Below are 24,429 nucleotides of genomic sequence, written 5' to 3'. Positions count from 1 at the left end.
TCAGTCTTGCACAGTAATCGATCGGTCTTGCAAAAGTCCAGTGTGGACCAGCCCGTGTGTCGTATGTTAGAGGGTGAGGTAAAAAGGGGCCGGCATATTTGTTGCAGGACTACATGGACGTCCAGAGCGTCAGGGCAAGGTAAGGGGGTCCAGCCGAGATCTGTTTGTGTGGAGGATGGGCCAGAGGTATTAGGCGCACGCTGGCCTTCATGCTGGGCCTAGGGGGAAGGAAGTTTAACATGTCCGGTCGACGTTGATCACATTCCCATTCTCTGGAAATGTTGCACACTTTGGTCCTGGCTGCAGCCATTCACTTTCCTTTAATGTCTTTCTGACTGGTTCTTTGTTCACCCTTATGAACCACGGAGCTGGCACTCACTCAGCAGGCACCAAGGGGTGGGCGTCGGCTACCCACCTGGTCGCCTGCTCAGTGACAGCCGTGAGCATCATCTACCCCAAAGGAGAATAGTCCTCGTATCCCTGAGCTTGGTGATGGGCTGTTTGTAGCAAGAGGTGGGGAAAGGAGCAAACTTGCCTCATTGCTCTGCCTGATGGAGGGGCCTCCCTTCTGAAAAGCACAAAGTTCACACAAGAGCAGGAGGCTCCAGAAGCTTGTCAGCTCAGAAAGAGCCCTTTACAGCAAGAAGGCCCCGATGCCCCTTTCCACTCTCTGGGGCAACAGTGGGGGCCACGTGACGGCCACAGCAGTGTCACTGCTCACTCCTTTCAATGATGGGAAAAGGAAGAAAAGCAAAGTCCAGGACTCTCTAGGTCCTTGTTCCACTGTTTTCATTACATGGCACTTTCCGAACGCATAGGACCCTCCTAGGGTTGGGAAGTTTTTCTCAATGCAACCAGAACTTCGTTGAAAAATTCTTTCTCGACCGTCTTGTTTCACGGAGTTGAGTGTATGGCCCTTCACGCATAGACCCCCGCATGGGTTTTCAAACACTTTTTTTCCAAACTGAGTGAAACAAGATGTTAGATGGAAGATCGTTTGTCCACAGTATTCTCTCACAGTGTCGAGTAAAGGTCCCTTTGAAACAACACCGTGCGGAAACCATCTTTCAACTAACACGTCGTTTCACTAGGGTAGAAGTGTTTGGAAACCTATGCGGAACCTATGTGGAAAAGGCCATATACCGAAATCTGGGAATTTACACTGTGGGGTAACCCGTCTTTCAGCTAACGTCTTGTTTCGCTAAGGGAGAAGGGTTGGAAAACCTATGCACGGCATATGCCGAAAAGGACATATACTAAACTTTGTGAAAGAAAAAAAAAAAAAAAAAAAAAACACTGTGGAGACGCAGTGTCTTTCAACTCACATCTGGTTTCACAAAGTTAAGATAGTTTGAAAACTTATGAATCACTCACAGGGAAGGGGCCACATACTCAACTCTGTGAAACAACACTGTGGGGGAAGACATCTTTCACCTAATATCTGGTCTCCCTAAGTGAAAAGTGTTTGACTACACATGCGGGGCCTAGGCAGACAGTGCCATAGACTCAACTCTGTGACACAACACTGGGGTGAAAGAATGTTCCAAAAAACATCTGGTTTCTCTAGGCTCGGTGTGTTTGAAACCCCTGACGGGGCCATCACGTAAAGTGCCATACACTCCCCTCTGTGGTAAAACATTCTTTCAACTAACATCTGATTTCAGTGAGAACTGTTTGAAAACCGATGCGGGGGACCTACACGGCAAGTGCCATGTACGCAACTCTAAGAAGCAACAATGGGGAGGGAACCATCTTTCAACTAAACCTCTCGTTTTCACTAGGTTAGAAGAGTCTGAAAGACTAGACGGGGCCGATGCCGAAAGTGCCATATACTCAGTTCTATCACGCTGCACTGTGCGGAAACCATCTTTCAACCAAATGCTGCATCACGGAGTTAGAAATATTTGACAATCCATGCACGGAACGATGTGGAAAGTGACATATACACGACACTGTGAGAGACTCCTGTGGACAAACCATCTTTCCGGTAACATCTCATTTCACCAAGTTAGAAGTGTTTGAAAGCCTATGCAGGGCCTATTCCGAAAGTGTCATGCTCTTTGAAACCACTCGTGGAAACAACGCGGCGAAACAGTCTTTCGACTAACAGCTGGTTTCGCTAATTAGGTGAGTACCGCTTGAAACCTATGCGTGGACTACAGGGTAAAAGTGCCGTACACTCAACGCGGAGGAACAACACTGAGGGGAAACCATCTTTCAACTAACATCTCCTTTCACTGTTGCAAGTGTTTGAGAAAGTAAGCGCGGCCTATGCCCAGAGTGCCGCACACTCAACTCTCGAACTGCACTTTGCAGAAACCATCTTTCAGCTAACATCTTGTATGAAAATTGTTAAAAACCTATGCAGGGAACGATGTGGAAAGTGACATACAGCCTAGGCTGGGAGACAATACTGTGGACAAACCGTCTTTCAACGAGCCTCCTGTTTCATTAAGATAGAAGCGTCTGAAAACCCATGCAAGGAAGTAGGAGGACAGTGCCATAAACCAACAGTGTTACCGAACCATCTTTCCACTTACACCATGTTTCACTAAATGAAAAGTGCTGGAAACCTATCGGGAGTCTAAGCGGAAAGTGCCATCCACTCAACTGTGCGAAAACACTGTGGGGAAGCCATCCTTCAACTACTATCTTGTTTCATTACCTTGGAAGTTGTTGGACAACCTAGCACAGCCTATGAGGAAAGTTACATGTACTCAACTCTGTCAAGTAGCACTTTGGGGAAATTATCTTTCAACTACCATCTCGTTTCCCTAAGGTAGAAGTGTTTGAAATCCCAGGCGGGGACTATGCGGGTAGTGCCATATCTTCTACTCTGTGAAACACTGTGGGGATCCCGTCTTGCAAGGAAGATCTCTTGTCACAAAGTTAGACGTGGTAGTAACCATATAAGGGGCCTGGGTAGAGTGTCATATACTGAACTCTGTGAAACAACATTGTAGGGAAACCATCTTTCAACTGACATGTCCTTTCACTAAGAGTTGTTGAAGAGCAATGCGGGGACTAAGTAGAGAGTGTCATATACTGAATTCTGTGAAACAACACTGTGGGGAAACCCTCTTTCCACTATCTCGTTTCACTAAGAATTGTTTCAGAAACTGTGAGAAGCCAATGTCGGACGTGCCATAGCCTCAACTCTGTCAACCAGCACTTTGCAAGCACTAGTGTTTTGAAACTCTCTTTCAACTCTCATCTGATTTCACCAGGTGAGAACTGTTTGAAAACCTATTCGGGGCCTAGGCCAAAAGGGCCATATACTCAACCACGTCGACCAGCACTTTGCAAAAAAACAATCTATCAACTAACAATCTTGTTTCCCTAAGTTAGAAGTATCTGAAAACATACGCGGGGAACGCTGCAGAAAGTGACATATACACGACTCTGTGAGAGAATACTGTGGACAAACCGCCTTTCAACTACCATCTTGTTTCACTAAGAAGGATTTGAAAACCTATGCAGGAACTATGCGCAAAGGTCCATATATGGACACTGTGAACACTGTGAACAAAGCATCTTTCACCTAACTTCTGGCTTGAAGTTAAAATAGTTTGACAACCTATGGATCACCTACAAGGAAAGAGCCATATGCTCATCTCTCGAAACAACACTGAGTAGTAACCACGTGTCATCTAAGATCTGATTTCACTAAATTAGAAAAGCTTGACAACCAGTGCGGGACCTAGGCAGATAGTGCGATATACTCCAGTCTGTGAAACAGCACTGGTTGGAAACACTCCTCCAACTCTCATCTGATTTCACTAAGTGAAGACTTTTTGAAAACCCTTTCGGGGCCTATGCCAAAAGTGACCTATACTTCACTCTGTGAAAGAACACTGTGGTGAAACAATCTTTCAACTAACATCTGGTTTCCCTGAGTGAGAAAGACTTCTTTAAAAACCTAGGCGGGGCCTTCACAGTAAGTGCCATATACTCAAGTTTGTGAAAAAGCACCGTGGGGAAGCCATCTTTCACCTGCCATCTAGTTTCTCCAAGTTAGAAGGGTTTCAAAAACTCTGCAGGGCCTGTGACGGAACTGCCATATACTCGGCTCTGGCAAAGAACACTTTGCGGAAACCGTCGTTCAACCAACATTTTGTATCACTACGTTCGAAGTGTTTGAAAACCTATACGGGGAACGATGTGGAAAGTGGCATGCATTCGACACTGAGAGAATACTGCGGGCAAACCGTCTTTCAACGAACATCTTGTTTCGCTAGATAGTAGCATATTAAAACCTAGGCGGGGACTACGTGGAAAGGGCCAGGTAATCAACTCTGCGAGAAGACATCATGGAGAAAGAGCTTTCATCTAATATCTAGTTTCACCAAGAAGACTTTGAAAACTTATGCACGAACTACTATGGAAAGTGCCATGGACAAACAACACAGTGGGGAAAGCATGCTTCCCCTAGAATCTGCTTTCACGAGCTTAGAAACGCTTGAATACACATTCGGGACCCAGGCGGATGGTGCCATATACTCCACTCTGTGAAACAACACTGTGGTGAAACACTCTTTCAAATAACTCCAGATTTGACCTTAGTGAGAACTGCTTGAAAATCTACGCGGGGCCTACAACGTAAGCGCCGTAAACTCTACTCTGTGAAACAACATTGAAGGGAAGCCATCACCCAAAATCTGGTTTCACTAAGTCACAGATTCGTTGGAACATACATGGATGGCCTAAGTGATAGTGCCTTTTACTCAACTCTGGCAGAGACACTGTGTGTGGAAACGATCCTTCAAGGAACATCTTGCTTCAGAAGTTAGAAGCGTTTGGAAAACTATGCAAGGTCAATCACGATCTTGCCATATACTCAACTCTGAATGGAAAAAAACACTGTGCTGAAGCTATCTTTCAAATATCCTCAGGTTTCACTATGGTACATGTGGTTCAAACCGCTTATGGGGCCGAGACATCAAGTGCCTTATACCCCACTCTGGCAATCTACACTGTGGTGGAACAATCTTTCAACTAACGTCTGAATTCACTAAATGAGAACTGTTTGGAAGCGTATGCGGGGACTACACGGTAAGTGCCATTGACTCAACTCTGTGAAGCAACGCTGTGGGGACACCACCTTGCAGCTAACATCTCACTTCACTTAGTTGGAACTCCTTGATAAACTTGCGGGGCTTTTTGGCGAAAGTGCCCTACGGTCAACTTTGTGGCGGAACCCTGTGGTGAAAAACTTTCCACTAACATCAGGTTTCACTAAGCGAGAACATTTTGAAGACAAGTGCGGCGCCTACAAGCCAAGTGCCATATTCTCAACTCTGTGAAACAACCCTGTCGCCAAACCATCGTTCCACGAACATCTCGGTTCACTAAATTGGAAACGTTTGAGAAATCTATGTGGGGAACGATCACGACAGTGACATATACTCGACTCCGTGAGAGAATATTGTGGGCAAACCATCTTTCAAACAACACTGTGAGGGAAACCCTCTTTTCAGCTAACATCTCTTTTCCCTAAAATTAAAAGTTTTTCAAAACTATGTAGGGCCTATGCCCAAAGTGCAATACACTCAACTCTGTCAAACTGCACTTTGCGGAAAGCATCTTTCAACTACTATCTTGCGTCACTGATTTAGAAGTATTTGGAAAATCTATGCGGAGAACAATTAGGAAAGGGAATTATAATTGACACTGTGAGAGATTACTGTGGAAAAGCCATTTTTCAACTAACATCTTGTTTCACTCTTAGAAGTGCTTGAAAACCTGTGTGCAGCTTAGGCAGAAAGCACATGTCCTCAACTCTATGAAAGAGCACTGTGGGATCAACATCTTTCAGTTAACCACAAAATGAACATGGTTTCAAACCCTTTGCATGGCTTACATGGAAGGAGCCATATACTTAACTCTGTGAACCAACACTGTGGAGAAACAATCCTTCACTGAGTCAGAAGGGTTGGAATACACATGAGGGGCCTAGAGGGAGAGTGCCATATGCGCTACTCTGTGAAACAACACTCTGGGGAAAACGTCTTTCAACTAACATCTCGGTTCACTCAGAAGTGTCTGAAAATGTCTGCGGGACCTATGCCGAAAATGCCTTCTATAGCACTTGGCGTAAACCGTCTTTCAAGGAACATCTTTTATCACTAAGGTAGAAGTGTTTGAAAACCTTTCTGGAGATCGATGTGGAAAGGGACATTTACTCGACACCGTGAGAGAATACACTGTGAGACAAACAATGTTTCAAGTAGCATCTCGTTTCACTGAGTGAGAACTCTTTGAAAACCTATGCGGGGCCTATGCGCGAAGTGCCTGCCATGTACTCAACTCTGTGAAACCACATGGTGGAGAAAGGATTTTTCAACTAACTTCTGGTTTCACTAAGTGAGATATCTTGCCAACGTTATGCGGGTCATATGCGTTCAGAGAGTGCCATGTACTGAAATCAGTGGAACAACACTGTGGGGAAACCCTCTTTCATCGCTAGTCTCATCTTTCACCTAGTCTCATCGTTAGGTGAGACGTGTATGAAAACCTACGCCCGCCCTATGAGGAAAGTACCATATACTCACCTTTGTGAAAACACACCTTTCACCTGGCATCTGGTTTTACAACGTTAACATAGTTTGAAAACACAAGCATGACCTACATGGCAAGTGTCAAATACTCAACCCCCTGAAACAAGACTGTTGGGGAGGCGCTCTTTCACCTTAACTTCGTTTCACTGAGTTTGAGGTGTTTGAAGATTCATGCGAGGCCTAGGAACATAGTGCAATATACTCACGTCTGTGAAGGAAGCCTGTAGAGAAAACATCTTTCAACTAACGTCTGGTGCCACGAAGTTAGAAGTGTTTGAAAGCCCCTACGGAGACTATGCGGATAATGCCATATGACTCTGTGAAACAACCTTGTGGGGAAACATCTTCAACCACCATCTTCTTTCACAAAGTAACCTACGCGCGTTCTAGGGAGAAGGTGCCATATACACAACTCTGTCCAACAACCCTTTGGGGAAACCATCGTCAACTAGAATCTTGTTTCTCTAAGTTGGGTAGTGTTTGAAAACCCATGTGAGGAACTATGAGGCAAGTGCCATCTACTCAACTGTGAAACAACAGTGTGGTGAAACCACCTTTCAACCACCATCTGATTTCCCTGATTCAGAAGTGTTTGAAAACCGATGCACGTCCTAGTCAGAAAGTGCCATATACTCAACTCTATGAAACAACACCGCGGGATCAACATCTTTTACTTAACTTCTTGTTTCAGTAAGTTAGAAGTGTTTGAAAACCCGTGCTGGGAACTGGGAGGAAAGTGATATAAACCCGACTCTGTAAAAAATACTGCGGAGAAACCCTCTTTTCAAGTAACATTTACTTTCTGTTAGAAGTGTTTGACTACTATGCGGGGCTTATGCCTAAAGTGCCATGTACTCAACTCTGTGAAACAACACTGTATGGAACCATCCTTCAGCTAACAGTTTGCTTCCCTAAGTTAGAAGTGTCGAAAACCTTTGCGAGGCCTACGCTGAAAGTGCCATATACTCATCTCTGTAAAACAACAGTGTGGGGAAAGATTCTGTCAAATAACATGAGGTTTCGATAAGTGACAATGCTTTGAAAACCTAGGCGGGTCCTACAGGGTAAGTGCCGTATATTCTACTCTGTGAAACAACACAGTGGGGAAACCATCTTTCAACTAATATTTCGTTTCACTAACTTAGAGGTGTTTCAAAACTTATGAGGGGCCAATGCCAAAAGTGCCATATACTCAACTCTGTCCAACTGCACTTTGTGAAAATCTTTCAACTAATATCTTGTATCACTAAGGTAGAAATGTTGGAAAACCTGGGGGGGGGGGGAGGGGATGATGTGGAAAGCGACGTATACTCGACAGTGTGAAAGAGTACTGTGGAGAAAGCCTCTTGTGACTAACCTCTGGTTTCAAAAAGTTAGAAGACTTTGAAAACCTACACAGGACGTGCCCGGAAAGTGCCATATACGCAACCACGAACCAACACGGTGGAGAAGCCACATTTCCCCTCAAATCTGCTTTCACTGTTAAAAATGTTTGACTTCACATGCGGGTCCTAGGCGGATAAGTGCCACATACTCCACTCTGTGAAACAACCTTTCAACTGACGTCTGATATCACCAAGAGAGAACTGTTTGAAAACCTATGCGAGGCCTACAAGCTAAGTGCAACACACTACACTCTGTGAAACAACACTGTGGGGAAACCATCTTTCAACTACCAAATAATATCACTAATTGAGAAGTGTTTGAAAACCATGCGTGGACTAGGTGGAAATTGCCATAGACTCAGCTCTGTGAAACATCACTGTGGGGTAAAAATCTTCCAATTGACATCTTCTTTCACTCAGAAGGGTGTGTAAACCAATGCTATGAGCTCGACTCCGTGTGTGTGTGTGTGGGGGGGTGGGGTGGGGCGGGGAATACAGTGGAGAAACTCTCTTTCAAGTAACAGCTGGTTTCACTATGTCAGAAGTGTGTGAAAACCCATGTGGGGCGTAGGCCTAAAGTGCCATGTACTCAACTCTGGCAAACAACACTGTGGGGAAACCATCCTTCGACTAACATCTTGTTTAACTAAGTTACAAGTGTTTCAAAGCCATGCCAGGCTGACACCGAAACTTTTGCCATGTACCCAACCCTGTGAAACAACAGTGTGGTGAAACCATCTGTCAACTAACATGGGGTTTCACTCAGTGAGAACTGTTTGAAAACACATGCAGGGCCTACAGCGAGAGTGTAGGAAACCATGTGAAAAACCCTGTGGAATATGTCTTTGAACTAACTTGTTTCGCTACATATTGGGCGTGTTTGAAAACATATAGGGGACTTATAGGGAAAGTACCATATATACTCAACTCTGGAATAAAACGCTGGAGAAAGCATCGTTCAACTAGCTTCTTGTTCCCCAGCTGTGAAGTGATGGAAAAACTAGGCCTACATGTATAAATAATGACAGTACCATACACTCAACGCCTTGAAAGTAAACCACGGAGAAACCATCTTTCGCCTAACCTCTTGTTTCACTACGTTAGACATGTTTGAAACCCTATTCGAGGAACTCTAAGGAACGTTCCACACCCACAATCCTGGGAAACAAAAATGTGGAGAACCTGCCTTTCAACCAACACAGCAAATTCTCATTTTCACACCCACCGCACTATAAACAACTCATCAAGGTCTACACACCAAACACACTCCGCACACCTACCTCTTACACACCACAAACACCGCACTTCCACCTCCCACAGTGCCTAAGAAACACACAAACACCAAACACACCACACAGAGACAAAACTTATCACAACATACTGCAGGTACCACACGCATTCAATAAAAGCTCCCATGTATAGCACTTTTACACTGCTTCAAAATCTCACTGGACACACACCCCATGTATAAACGACATGCCCAATTTACACGGAACATACCCAAAGCACATCACATACACGAAATATCCGTCACATAGTCCAGACACCACCCACACACCACACCACCTATACAGCACACGTATTCCACCCCCCCCACACACACTTTCACATATACCATGCACAGAAATGCACACACCGCACATACACCAGAGACGTACTGCTGATAAACCACATACACATGCGCTTTCCATACACCACACACCTAGCAAACACAACACCTCAGTGCTCCACATACACCCTGATACATCTCTGCTGCGCCTCTCTGCCGATAGGATGGCAGGAAAGACATTCAAAGCCAGGGCTTTCCCCTCTCTACTTGAAGGAATAAAGGAGGCCTTATGATGGCAGTGCTTCGGGTGTGGCCCGGAGAGAGAGAGGTCCCTTTCCCGAAGCCCGTGGCTGTTTCTAATTCCTGAGACCGTCAACTTGCTGGAAGACTGTGCTAGTCTCTTCACTCACAAAATTCTCCCATTCCCATCTCTGATGAAGACCTCTAGCACGCGTACTAACATCTTGAACCCCTTTGCTCTATTTCCAAAAGATTTTCTCCCTGGCCTTGATTCCAAGTGAGATTCTCAGAGGAACAGCCTCTACTTCCAAGTGGAGAGCGTGGTGAAGTCCCTGTGAGTGTGCAATGGGTTTTCTCAAAGGACCACCCCTTCATCTGGTTTCAGAGGTATACGGACATCACAAGGCCTGGGTCATTGGAAGATGCCCAGTGGAGACACTTGGTAGGTATGCTGGAGCAGAGGTTGCAGTGCCCATCAATGGGCTGAGAAGAAATGAAGATGACGAAGACCTCATCTTTCCAGAATGATCCAGTTCCCATATGGAATGCCGAGCTTTGGTACGCCTCCTAGTCATTTTCTTCCCATGGCTGTCCTTTGAAATAAACTTTTGCTCACACATAGGGGCCACAGAACTGTCACTCAGTCAGCTGGTACCCTGGGGTAGGCCACAGACTCCCATTCTGGTCCTGTGCTCAGTGAGAGCTTTCAAGGTTCTGCTATGCCAAAGGAACGATGGCCTCTGAGTGGGTGGTGCTTGGCCTGCCCTGGTAGAGAAGGCGAAGGGGAGAGACCTTGCTTCACTCACTTGCTTGATTGAGTTGCCTTCATTCTGAGAAGCACACAGTTTGCACATGGGCAGTAAGGAACCAGGAGTGGGTCAGCACGGGAAGACCCCATTCCAAGTATAGGAAATCAAGTCCTTGTCCCAGACTCCTGAGCAAGAGCCAGCAAAACTCAATAGCTACAGGTCAGACACTGGTGCCTGGGAACACTGACGGAAATCCTGGAAGGGATAGACAAACCCAGAAATCTGGCTCCTGAAGAAAGGCTGCAGGTTTCTTGATGAGAAGGCTCCTGTGTGTAGTCCTTCAGAGGGCTCCCTTTGTCTAAGTCCACAGGCATTTTTTATTCCTGATACAAGCGGGTTGATAGGAGATTGTGATGGTTATTTCACTCTCAACATTCTCCATATGTCAGCTCTAATGAAGAACACTGGCACTCTGTGTCTGCATTTACACAACTTGGCTCTCTTTCTGAAAAAAAAAAAATTAAGTTTCTGTTTAAAACCAGTGTCTGAGAGATATAATGTCTCCTTTCAAGTTGGAGTCTGCCAGTGTCCATGTTATGGTGATATAGGTTTTACTCAGACCCCTCCCAATTTGCTAGCAGAATTGTGTGGCTAACCAAAACCCTAGGGCATTGGAAGGTGTCCAGGGAGAATGCTTGTGGTTGTGCTAAGCCCCCGGTAAGCAGGGTGTCCTGCTTCCCATGCAGGACAAGAGAAAAGGAAAGCAGATATATCTATTTCCTAGATTTGACCAATGTCCATTTGAAATGCAGGGCCATGACTCCCCTCGTAGTGATTCCGATCCCGCTGCTGTTATTCTAACTTGTCAGTTCACACAGCAAGACCAAGGGGCTGACCCGTACCAACCAAGGTCCAAGGTTTGGAGTTGAGGTTCCAGGCCTTTTGTGAATCAATGCTGAGCTCTCAGAGTCGGATACCTGAGAGGACAGCTACCACACGTGGCCCTGATCCCTCGGTGCATAGCAGGCCAGAGTATCGTAGGAAAGGGCAGCCGCATGAATCCCCGACCCTAACTGACTGAGTTGCCCTCATTTGGGAGAAAAGACAGACTGTGAATGTGCAACATGCTTTGTGACCTGATCGGCACACCAAAAGCCTTTTGAATAAATGGTGCACCATAGCCTCGTTCAAACCTATTGATCATTCCAGGGAAGCATACTCTTCATGGTTCAGAATTACTGCTGCCCGTATCTCCTGACACGATATGCAGAAGGACAACAGGAGCCAAAACTTCCCTCTATTTCTTACGGGATAGTGCGGATCTCTTGTTCACAGGGTTCCAAGGGGCATCCTTTGAGGTACTGCTTTAGCCAAGCTGACAAAGGGTTCTTCTGACGCCTGAGCAAGCCAGTGTACTAATATATTGTGCTCGTCAGATTTTTCTAAACATTACCCAAATCTCATCTTTAACCAAAAACACTGGCCCTCGGCATATCAAGTTTTATGACATTTCTTTGTTCTCCACCCAGATTCTTCTTGTGATCCCCTCAAATTCAGTCGCTCAGAGCCATAGCACCGGGTTGCAAATGTCCACTGTGGACGAACCCTTGTGTCTGTGGGACAGGTTGAGCCAAAGGAGACCTGGCATTTTGGTTTCAGGACTCCATGGACATCCAGAGCTCTGGGCCATTTGAAGGGTCCAGCCTAGAACCGTTTTGTGTGGAGCCTGGGCCAGATGTACAAGAGAGGAGCTGGCCTCCTTGCTGGGCCTAGGAGAAATGAAGTTTATCATGTCTTTTTCCCATTCATCACATTCCCATTGGATGGACATATCAAACCCTTTGGTCCTGGCTTCAGTCCGTCCCTTTGACGTACTGTCACTCTGACTCAGTCTTTGTTCAACCCTAGGAGCCATGGAGCTGGCACTCACTCAGCAGACACCAAGGGGAGGGAGTCATGTTCCCACTCGGTCCTGTGCTCACAGTGACAACCATGAGCATCATTTATCTCACAGAATAGCCCTCCAATCCTGAGCTCGGTGATTGGTGGTTTGCAGCAAGAGGTCGGGGGGAAGAGGGCCAGCTTGCCTTATTAAGTTCTGCCTGATGGAGGGTCTTTCCTTCTGAAAAGTAGACAGTTCACACAGGAGCAGGAGGGTCCAGATGCTGGTCAGCACAGAAAGAGCCCTTTACAGGAAGAAGGCCCCAATGCCCCTTTCCACACTTTGTGGGAAGTCCTGGGGGCAACTGACTACAGCATTGTCACTGCTCACTCCATTCAATGATGGGAAAAGTAAGAAATGCAAAGCCCAGGGCTCTCTAGGTCCTTGTGAAGGAAAAAGGAAGGCCTGTTGCTGAACGGGCTCCCCGATGCGGACGCGAGATGGCGCTGCTTGCTAAGGCTGCTGGTGTTTCTTCTTCCCATAGCCCGTTTGCCAGGAGCTGGTGCTAGACCCATCTTTATCCACATAATTCCCCTTTCACTCTCTGAAGAGCACTGACCCTCCTTTTCCACTTTACACCTCTTTGCTCTCTTGTTTGTTTCTACAAACAAGGTTCTTCCCACCATCCGTTCGGAGTCGGTGTCTCACAGTCATATCCTCTGCCTTCTGCCTAGGAGTCTGACTCAGTGCTTGAGACTGTGGGAGATATTTTGGCCAGAAGGCTCTCCCTTCCATCTTCATTAATTCTCTGGGTTCCTGAAGTATGTGGTCATTCAGAGACCCAGGCCAATGGAAGGGTCCCAGCAGAGAATGTTTTTGTTTGGGTTGGGCAAGAGATTTGGGCACGGAGCTGGCCTTCCTCTGGGCCAAGGGCAAACGAAGTAAGACGCTTTCGTTCCAAGTGGATCCCAATTCCCACTGGAATTGTCAAGCTCTGCCTCCCCCGTGCCCCAATCCTTCACCTTGCTGCACTTCTGACAACTCTTTTTCTCCCTTAGGAGCTATGGAGCTCTCAGAAAGTCAGGTAGCTCACACGGGTAGACCTCAAACTCCCACTCTGCTCCTGTGCTCAGTGAGAGCTCTCAGGCCCTGAACTAACAAAAGAAAGATGGCCTTTATTCCCTGGAAGATTGGTGATTGGTCTGCTGTGGTATGGAAGGGGAAGGGGAGCCAGCTTGCCTCACTGTCCTGGATGGCTGTGTTGCATTCATTCTGAGAAGCAGATAGTTTGCACATGAGCAGTATGGACAAGGAGAGGGTCAGCATAGGGGAAGCCTTTTCCAGGAACTGGAAAAGATTTCCTTGTTCCACACTCCTGAGTAAGAACAAGCAGAACCGAATACCTAAAGCTCAAACCTGTGACCTCCATCAACTGAGAGAACATGTGGGAGGGACAGATATAGCCAGAAATCTCTGTCTCCTAAAATCAGAATGCAGGGCTCCCAACTGTATTTCTTCAGAAGGCTCCCTTTGCCTAAGCCCACAGGCAATTCTTGTTCCAGATACAACCAAGTTGATAGGAGACTGTGTTGGGTACTTACACTCTCCACTCTCCACTTCTCATGTGGGAGGACGAAGTCTGGTAGCCTGTGTCTCGCCCACCACTTACCGTTTCCTTCAAAAACAGTGCTGCATGGAATTTATCAAAGCCAGTGTCTTTGAATAATAGCCTCTTCTTTCAGCACCGGAATCGGGTGGTGTCCTTGTGGTTATGATATAGGTATTGCAATGGGCCTCTCTCAACTTGGTTTCAGAATGATGTGAACTTAGGGTGTGTGAAGGTTCCTAGGCAAACTGCTGGTGGCTAAGGCTCAGCCAGATGTTAGGGGTAGACCCTGTCTCTTGTGTGCTTAGAGGGTGAGGGAAGATAGATATCTCTTTCCTCGATTTGGTCAGTGGCATTTTGAATGCAGAACTTTGACTCCCCTGGTGGTCATTCTTATCCCATTTCTGCTTTTCTAACTTGAGCTCACTTCACACATCAAGACCATGGGGGCTCTCCTGTAAACAAGCAAGTTCCAAGGATGGACATGTAGGTTCCAGAACATTCCTGAGTCAAGGCAGGGCTCTCAGAGTCTGATGTCACTGAAGAGAGCTATATCAAGGACCTTCGGTCTTTGAGCCCTCAGTTCATAGCAGGCTACTGTATCATGGGAATGGGTAGCCACGTGGACCCCCAATCCTAATTGATGGACATATGCTCATGCGGAAGAAGAACAGACTATGCAGGTATAGCATGCTCTGTGACCTGACCAGCTAACAAAAGGCTTTTGAACATATCCTGCACCAGGCCTTGTTCCCCCCACCTGATCCTCCCATGGAAGCACATGATTCATATCTCAGTGTCATTGGGGCCCCTATCTTCTGATATGATGGGCAGAAGCACACAAAAAGCCACTGTTTCCCTCTACTTCTTAAGGGAGAATGTGGGTGTTCCCCATGCTCACAGGGCTCCAAGTTGTCCTTTGGACAACTCCTGTAGCCAAATCCCATGAAATGTCTTCGGACTTTTGAGCAAGGCAGCTTGCTAATATATTGTGCTGGTCTGTTTCTTCTAAACATTATCCAATTCTCGTCTTTAATGAAGAACTCTTGCCCTAGGCATATCAAGTCTCACGACATTGTTTTTTTTTTTTTTTTGTCCATCAAGGTTTGTCTTGGGCTCCATACAAATTCAGTCTTGCACAGTAATAGATCTGCCTTGCGAATGTCCCATGTGGACCAGCCCTCATGGCTTGTGTGACAGGTTGAGGTAAAGGGGCTGGCATATCAGTTTCAGGACTATGTTGACATCCAGAGACTTGGGGCATGGAAAGTGGTCCAGCTGAGATCTGTTTGTGTGGAGGATGGGCCAGAGATATTAGGCATGAGTTGGCCTTCATGATGGGCCTAGGATGATTGAAGATTAATATGTCCCATCCACACTGATCACATTCCCACTGGATGGAAATATTGCACACTTTGGTCTTGGCTGCAGCCATTCACTTTTTCTTAATATCTTTCTGGCTCAGTCTGTGCTCACCCTTACGACTCATGGAGCTGGCACTCACCTGGCACCAAAGGGTAGGGTGGGTGTCAGCGACCCACTCAGTCTTGTGCTCAGTGACAGCCATGAGCACTGGCTATAAGCCCTCCTGTCCCTAAGCTTGGTGCTCGGCTGTTTGTAGCAAGAGGTGGGGGGAGGGGAACCAGCTTGCCTCATTGCTCTGCCCCATGGAGGAGCTTTCCTTCTGAAAATCAGACAGTTCACACAGGAGCAGGAGGCTCCAGAAGCTATTCAGCACAGAAAGAGCCCTGTACAGAAAGAGGCACCCAGTGCCCCTTTCCTCACTTTGGAGCAACAGCGGGGGGCACCTCACCCCTACATGGCTACAGCACTCTCACTGCTCACTCCATTCAAAGATGGGAAAAACAAGAAAAGCAAATTCCAGGGGTCTCTGGGTCCTCCTGAAAGAAGGAGGCAGCCCCTTGCTTTCAGGGCTCCCTCATGCGGATGGTAGAGGGTGCTTTTCCCTAAGCTTTCTGGTGTTTCTTCTCATAGCCAGGTTGACAGGAGCTGGTGCTGGGCCCTTTCTTCTCCTCGTAATTCTCATTCCAAATCTCTGAAGTGCTCTGGCCCTCCTTATCCACCTTACACATCTTTGCTCTTTTGTAGACACAGTGTTCTTCCCACAACCCGTTCAGAGTCAGTGCCTCACAGTCAAAACCTCTGCCTTCCCCCCCCCCCCCGGGAAAATCTTCCAGTCCCTTTGACTGGGTGACAGAGTCTGGCCACAGGGCTCTGTTTTCATTAGTTCATTGGGTTTCAAAAGTATGTGGCCATTCAGAGGCCCAGGGAAATTTGAAGGCGCCCAGAAGAGGATGTTTGTGTGTAGGCCAGGGCAAATATTTGAGCAGAGACCAGGACTCTTTGTAGGCCAAGGGCAAATGAAGGAAGACACCTTCCCAAGTAGATCCAATGCCTGCGCCAAATGATCAACCTTTGGCCCTCCTTGAGCCCATTTCCTTCACCTTGCTGCATTTCTGACAATGATTTTTCTCCCTTAGAAGCCATGGATCCATCACTCGAATATTCAGCTGGCACCCTGTGGTAGGCCACCTACTCACACTCTGCTCCTGTGCTCACTGAGAGGTATTGGGCTCTGATCTAACAAAGGAAAGAAGGCGTTTAGTCCCTGAGTCCTTGGCGATTGGACTGCTGTGGTATGGAAGGGGGAGGCTAGGTAGCCTCCCTCACTGACCTGGATTGAGTTGCCTTCCAAGAAGCAGAGCGTTCGCACATGGGTGGTATGGATCAGTATGGGGTCAACACAGGGAAAGCTAGTTTGAAGAACATGGAGAAAAAGTACTTATTCCAGACTCCTGAGCAACAGCCAGGAGAACCCAGTACCTAGAGCGCCACACCGATGCTTCCCATCAACATTTAGAAAAAGTGGAATGGAGAGACGTAGCCAGAAATCTCTGGTCCCTGAGGAAAGAAAAGCAGACATCTTGCTGACAGAGCTCCCGGTATAGTGGTTCACAGGGTTCCCTTTGCCTAACCCCACAGGATAGGAGCTTGTGCTGGGTCCTTCATTCTCAACATTTCCCACATCTCATGTGTGATGAAGAACTCTGGCCATCTGCATCTCCCTGTCCACCCATTACCCTGTTTTTTGAACAACGTTGTGAATGGAACGTTTCCCGGGCCAGTGACTTAGAGTACTATTCCCTTCTTTCAGTTTGTGATTCTAGTGGTGTCCCTGTGATGGTGAGATAGGTATTGCAATGGGGCCCTCTCACTTTGGTTTCGGAATGATGTGGCCATCCCCAAACCCAGTGTGTGTGAAGGTTCCGAGGCCAAATACTTGTGGGTAGGCACAGCCAGAGGTTAGGGGGCGATCATGCCTCATGTGTGGGAAGACGATAGGGAAGATAGATTATCTCTTTCCTCGATTTGACCCATATCCATTTGAGCACAGAACTTTGGCCTGGGAGTCACTAACCCATTGCTGCTTTTCTAATGTGGTCTCAATTAACACACCAAGGACATGGGGCTGTCCCATACACAACGAATGTCAATGGATTGGAGGTGAGTTTCCAGCCAGTTCCTGAGCCAATGGAGGGCTTTAAGATTCTGATGTCTGAGAGGACAGCTAACACTTCTGTCCCTGAGCCCTCAGTGCTTAGGCTACAGTAACCAGAGAACGGGTAACCACATAGACCTCCACCCTTAATTGATGGGGGTGCCCTCATCCAGAAGAACACTCAGTCTTTTCCCGTGCAGTTTGCTGCATGACCTGGTCAGTGCACAAAACATCTTTTGAAAAAAATATGCACTAAATCTTCATTCTCACTTCTTGATCATCGCATGGAAGCACCTTCTTCATGCCTCAGCATCACTACTGCCCGTATCTACTGACACAATGGGCAGAAGCACACCAAAACCCAATGTTTCCCTCTATTTGTTAAGGGAGCATGAGGGTCTTTTGTTCACTGGACTCCAAGGGGGCATCCTTTGGAGTAGTCCTGTAGCTGAAGCCCACAAGATTTTTCTGACTCCTCACCACGGCTGCGTGCTCTTCCTCTATTGTGTGGTCAGTGTTTTCCAAACATCAATCAATTCTCATCGTGAATGAAGATCTCTGACCCTAGGAGTATCAAGTTTCATGAGCGTGCTTTGATAATAATCCATGAAAGTTTATCTTGGGGTCCATACAGTTCTGTCAGAAGAAGCGCTCAGGCTTGTAAATGTCCAATGTGGACCAACCTTTGTGTCTGTGGGACAAGTTGAGCCAAAGGGGCTTTGGAATTTTGGTTTCAGAACTCCATGGACATGCAGAGCCTTAGGCCATTTGAAGGGGTCCAGCCGAGAACCGTTTGTGTGGAGGCTGGGCAAGAAATATTAGCGGGGAACTGGCCTCCTTTGCTGGGCCTAGGAGAAATGAAGTTTCTCGTGTCTTTTTCACAGTGATCACATTCCCATTGGATGGACATATCAAACTCCCTTTGGTCCTGGCTTCAGCCAGTCCCTTTCACTTACTGTCTTTTTGGCTCAGTCTTTGTTCATCCTTATGAGCCATGGAACTGGCACTCATGCATAGGGCACCAAGGAATGGGCTTTGGGTGCTCACTTAGTCGCTCACTCAGTGACAGCCATGAGCATCGTTTATCCCGCAGGAGAATGGCCCTCCAATCCCTGAGCTTGGTGATTGGCTGTTTGTAGCAAAGGGTGGGGGGACGAGAGCCACCTTGCCTCCCTCTGAAAAGTAAACTGTTCATTCGCACTTGCACGATGCTTCAGAAGCTGGTCAGCTGAGAAAGAGCGTTTTAGGGGAAGATGGCCCCAATGCCCCTTTCCACACTTTGGAACGATAGCTGGGGGCACCTCATGGCTACTGCACTGTCACTGCTCACTCGATCCAGTGTTGGGAAAACAAGAGAAGCAAAGTGCCAGGGCTCTCTAGGTCCTTCTGAAGGAAGAAGGCCGGCCTGTTGCTCACACGGCTCCCAGATGCAGACTCTAGAGGGCTCCTTTGCATAAGTCTTCAGGTGTTTCTTATTACCATGGCCAGTTTGCCAGGAGCAGGTGATGGGCACTTCATTCTCCATGTAAATCCTCTTCCTGTCTCTGAAGAGCGCTGGGCCTTCTTATCACCATCACACATCTTTGCTCGTTTTTAGAAATAGGGTTCTTCCCACAACCCGCACAGAGTCGGTGTCTCACAGTTATATCCCCTGCCTTCCATTTGGGTGTCTAACCCAGTCCTTGTGACTGTGGGAGAGATTTCCCCACAGGGTTCCTTCTTCATTAATTCTGTGGGTTTTAGAAGTATGTGGCTCTCAGAAGGTCCTGGGATTTGGATGTTTGGGTGAAGGCCGAGCCAGAGATATGGGCAGGGAGCTGGCCTCCTTTTGGCCAAGGGTCAGTGAAGGAAGACATTTTCTTCCCAAGTGGGTTCCAATTTCCACTGGAAAGGTTGAACTTTGGCCCCCCCGGGACTAATTTCCTTCCCCTTGCTTTATTTCTGACTCCCTCCCTCCCCCCCTTGGGAGCCGTGGAGCCATTACACACTCAGCTGACACCACTGGATATGCATCAAACTCCCACTCTGCTCCTGTGCTCAGGGAGAGCTCTCAGGCTCCGATCTAACAAAGGAAAGATGGCCTTTAGTCCCTGAGTGCTTGTTGCTTGGCTTGCTGTGGTATGGGAGGTGAAGGGGAGCCAGCTTTCCTCCCTGTGCCGGATGATTGAGTTGCCTTCATTCTGAGAAGCACACAGTGTGCACAAGGGCAGTATGGACCAGGGATGAGGAAGAGCCATTTCCAAGAATAGGGAACGAAATCCTTGTTCCAGACTGCGGTTGCCTCCATCAACTGCTACAAAAAGTTGGAGGGACAGACATAGCCAGAAATCTCTGGCTCCAAAAGAATGAAAGGAGGTTTCTTGTTGACAGGGTTTTCAGGTGTACCTTTTCAGAGGGCTCCCTTTGCCTAAGCCCATGGGCATTTCTATTTCCAGATACAAGCAGCTTGATAGGAGGCTGTGCTGGGGACTTCATTCTTGACATTCTCCAAATCTCAAGTGAGATGAAGAACTGTGAGAGTCTGTGTCTCCATTTCCACCACTTAACCCTTTTTTGTCCAAAGAGTTTCTGCATGGAGTTTATGCAGGGCTAGCATCTTAGAGTAATATCCTTTTCTTTCAGCTTGGGAATTAGGAGGAGCCCTTTTCATGGTGATATGGGTTTTACTTTGGGTCTTCCCCGAGATCGTTTTGGAATTTGTGGCCAACCCCACACCTAAGGGTGTATGAAGATACCTGGGTGGAATGCTTGAGGGTAATTGAAGCCAGTGAGTAGGGCAGCATCCTCCCCAATGTGGAAGAAGATGAAGGGATGATAGCGACATCTCTTTGTTTGGTTTGACCCATGCCCATTGGAATGCAAAACCTGGACTCAACTTCCTATCCTGTTGCTGCTTTTCTCACTTGGTCACAGTCACCCACCAAGACATGGGGCTGCCCTGTCCACAGCCAAATTCCAAGGATTGGAGGTGAGTTTCCAGTCATTTCCTGAGTCCTTAGAGGGTTCTCAGAGTCTGATCTCCCAGAGGTCGGCTGCCCCTCTATCCCATAGCTCTTGTTGCTTAGCAGGGTATTAGAGTAAGAGTAAAGAATTGCTCTTCTTTGGTAACAAGGTTCTCCCTGGAATCTTGTCAGAGTCTGTGTGTCAGAGTCTTATCCTTTCTTAAGTGATGAGTCTGGTACAAGCCTGGTGAGTGTGCAAGAGGTTTGCCCACAGGGGCCATGGAAATTGGGCTTCAGAATTTGTGGACATCACCAGGCCTAGGGTATCTGCAGATGCCCAGTGGAGAATGCTTGTGTGTAGGCAAGCCAGAGGTTTGAGGAAGGGAGACGGCATCTTGTCTGGATGGAGATTTAATTCAGAAAGATATCTCTTTCCTAGATGGGTTCCATTCCCTTTGGAGATGCAGAACTTTGGCAGTGCTCGTATCCAGCCCCATGCCATTGCTGCTTTTTCTAGCTAGGTCTCCTTTCACGTTCCAGGAGCATGGGGCTGTCACTTCTCCAGCCATGGCTGTATGAATGGTGCCATGGTCTCCCAGTCAGTTGCAGAGGAAATTGAAGGCTCTTTGGGTGTCATATCCCAGAGGAAACCTGGCCCTTCCGTCCCGGAGCACAGGGTGTTGCTTAGCTGGCTAAGGTATGCACGAGCATGGGTAGCCAGTTGGCCTCCCTCCCCTCACTGATGCAGACCCCTTCCTTTGTAAGAACAACAGATTTTCATGTGGGCAGGATGCCCCAGGATCTCGTCAGCAAAGAAAGTACCTTTGGATGGAACACTGCACCAAGTCCCACTTCCAAAGACTTGCCCATCAGCCAGGAGCACATCCCTGCCACAGCTCTACCACTGCTGCCCCTGTGAACTGATGGCAAGGGCAGGACACACAGCCAGAGCCAGGTCTTTCCCTCTGTTTCTGAAGGAAGAATCTGGGCAGGCTTCTGGCAGACAGGACTTTCAGGTGGAACTTACAGATGCCTCTCTTTACCAAAGCCTCCAGGTGTTTGTCATTCCTGAGTTGTCAGTCAGTGTGCTGGGGAAGACAGTGCTAGTCATGTCACTCTCCGCTTGATCTCATTCTTATGCCTGATACAGAATGCTGGCCTTCCCTCTATCCATTCTCACCCCTTTGCTCTATTTTCACTCTGAGCCCTCCCTAGGCTCCATTCCATGTGAGTGTCTTATAGTCATAGCCGGGGCTTCAACTGGGGATTCTGGTCCATTCCCTGTGACTGCAGCATATGTTTGGCCAAAGGGCCCAGGGTCTTCGTTTCATCTCTGCACGAGTCTCTCAGTACTCGGATTTCTGGCCAAGTAGGCCTGTAGTTTTTTGATTGTTTTCGTTTTGCCACAGGGACAGATCCTCAGATCCTCTCAAGCTTTCAAGTGTCCTGAAAAGACAAGAATAACTGTAAACTGGGAAGTTGTTACAATATGTGAATGATGCTCAGGGCAAGATCGATTTATTTTAAATCAGTGCAACCTTCATGATATGTGAAAAGGCAAGGCAACCCTGCTCTAGTACCTCCCTCTGCATTTCTTCCAGGCGTATTGCACACTGGTCAGCATCTTGACTCAGTTCATCCTTATTATAGGTCTTTCCTGGCTTTGTTCAACACATCACATCATGCATTCAAAGTTCTGCATCCAGCTGCCCCAGCTGGAAGGTAAATCCAAGTCTGAGCAAGCGCATGTGCTATGTTGCCAGTGGCTGGGCTGCCTTGCTTGGTGCCCTCCTGCCATACGCATAGGCTTGTGTGAAAATATATCCCTGGGCACCGGCCGAGTGAGGGACAGCTCCATGGCTCTTAAGTCTAAATGGGGACACAGTTAGACCTAGAGCCAAGGGAAGGGAATGGGATAAGGAGGGCCCGAGGACAACATCTCCAACAGCGATGGGATCAATCTGGAAACAGGCTATGCAACTTCGTGTCCCCTCATCTAAGAAAGGAGGCCAGCTCCCTTCCGAGCCCTCTGGCCCAGTCGAAGTGAAAACGTTCTCTTCTGGACCCTTCCAGCACCAGACCCAAGACTTAGAAAATAGCAAATTGGTGGGAATATCTACAAGGGAGACCAAGACTCTACATTACAGGTGGGAATTGGATAATATTGCTGGGCATGTCTATCTACCTTCTTTTCCCCCAGCTGCTCCTAGTTTTCTCCCAGATGGTCCCTATACCTCTGGGACCACCTACATACACAGCTTGGCACCTTCATATATCTTAGGTCTCTCATTGTGCATAGAGTTCTAATGGGAAATTACAAGAGGTCCTGTGGGCGGTCGTCTATTCAGAGTGCCCAGGACTCAGCCAGAGCCCCCAGTTCAAAGTGGAAGATATTGTTCTGAGGAATTGACTCTGAATAGAGTCCATCGAGATCCTGGTTTGATAAAAAAAAAAAAAAGAGCAAAAAATGGAAATAAATACACAGAGAGCCAAAGTGTTTCATTGCAGAGGAGAGCAGGATGGAGAAGGAAGTACCTAGCACAATCTCTTGAGAAGCTGTTGTCTGGTACTTTGTGGTCCTTGCAACATTTCACTACAGAATCCGCCTTAGGATCTCTTGTAGGGTTGGCTTAGTGGTGATGAATTCCTTCAGTTTTTGTTTGTTTAGGAAGACCTTTATCTCTCCTTCTAGTCTGAATGACAGACTTGCTGGTAAAGGATTCTCGGCTGCATAGTTTTCTGTTCATCACATCGAAGATTTCCTGCTATTTCTTTCTGGCCTCCCAAGTTTCAGTAGATAGGTCTGCCACTAGTCTTATGGGTATCCCTTTATAAGTTAGAGCCTGTTTATCCCTAGCTGCTTTCAGAATTTTCTATTTATCCTTGTATTTTGCCAGTTGTGAAGAAGATCGATTCAATAAAGTTTATTTAATTTTTGAGGGAGAGAGAGAGAGAGAAGAGGGAGAGAGCGCACAAGTGGGGGAGGGGCAGAGAGAGAGAGAGAGGGACAGAGGATCCAAAGCAGGCTCTGCACTGACAGGAGAGTACCTTAAGTGGGGCTCGAACTTGTGAACCAGGAGTTGATGACCTGAGCCAAAATGGGATGACTAACCGACAGAGACACCCAGGTACCTCATCCTTTTCCTCTTCTTAAAACTAGATTTTCCCATGAGCCAATCAGGCCCTGGGCACAATTACCTCTATTTTAATTGGGGATTCTGGATGATTTCTTGTGACAACAGAATACGTTGGGCCATAGGAGCCCTGCACCTTGCCTTCCACATCTATATTGACAACATAATATGTAGGCCAGTGGAAGGTACCCAGCACAGAATATCTGTGTGTTGTTAGGGCCAAAGGTGTTGGGAGGGAGCTGTCCTCGCTTCAGGGGCAAGGGCAAATGGAGGGAGACATGTCATTCTCGGCTTTCTTCCACTCTCATCTAAAATGAAAGAAGTCAATAGAGTGATTCCCATCCCATCGCTGTTTGCTCCCTAGGACTAGTTTTGCAGGCTAGGTGGGCCAGTGAGGCTGTCAATCACACAGTGAGCTCCCAGGGACTGGTGTGAGATCTCACTGTTTCTGGGCTAACCAAGAGTAATTTGTTTTTTGACAACCCAAAGGAAATATTGCCTACTGTCAGAGAGCAGTTAGTTCTTGGCCTAAGTTGCCAAAGCACAAATAGTCCACGCATACGAAGTGTTCCAGAACTTAGTGCAGAAAGTGGCCGTTCAAAAACAAATGAGCCCCAGGAACCAAGGTTCCAAACATGTTCCAGAACTTAGTGCAGAAAGTGGCCGTTCAAAAACAAATGAGCCCCAGGAACCAAGGTTCCAAACACTTCGGGGATTCAGGGGTAGTGGGTCCATGCTGCAGGCTGATGCTCAAGTGTTTGGAGGCCACATGTGTATGTTATAATTATATATGGAATTTATAGATATTTTATATAATTATATAATTAATAGATAATATAATTATTATATAAAAATATATTATATA

The sequence above is a fragment of the Panthera leo genome, chromosome D3 (genome assembly GCF_018350215.1).
Source record: "Panthera leo isolate Ple1 chromosome D3, P.leo_Ple1_pat1.1, whole genome shotgun sequence".
Lineage (NCBI taxonomy): Eukaryota > Metazoa > Chordata > Mammalia > Carnivora > Felidae > Panthera > Panthera leo.
This window is presented reverse-complemented; position numbering follows the sequence as displayed.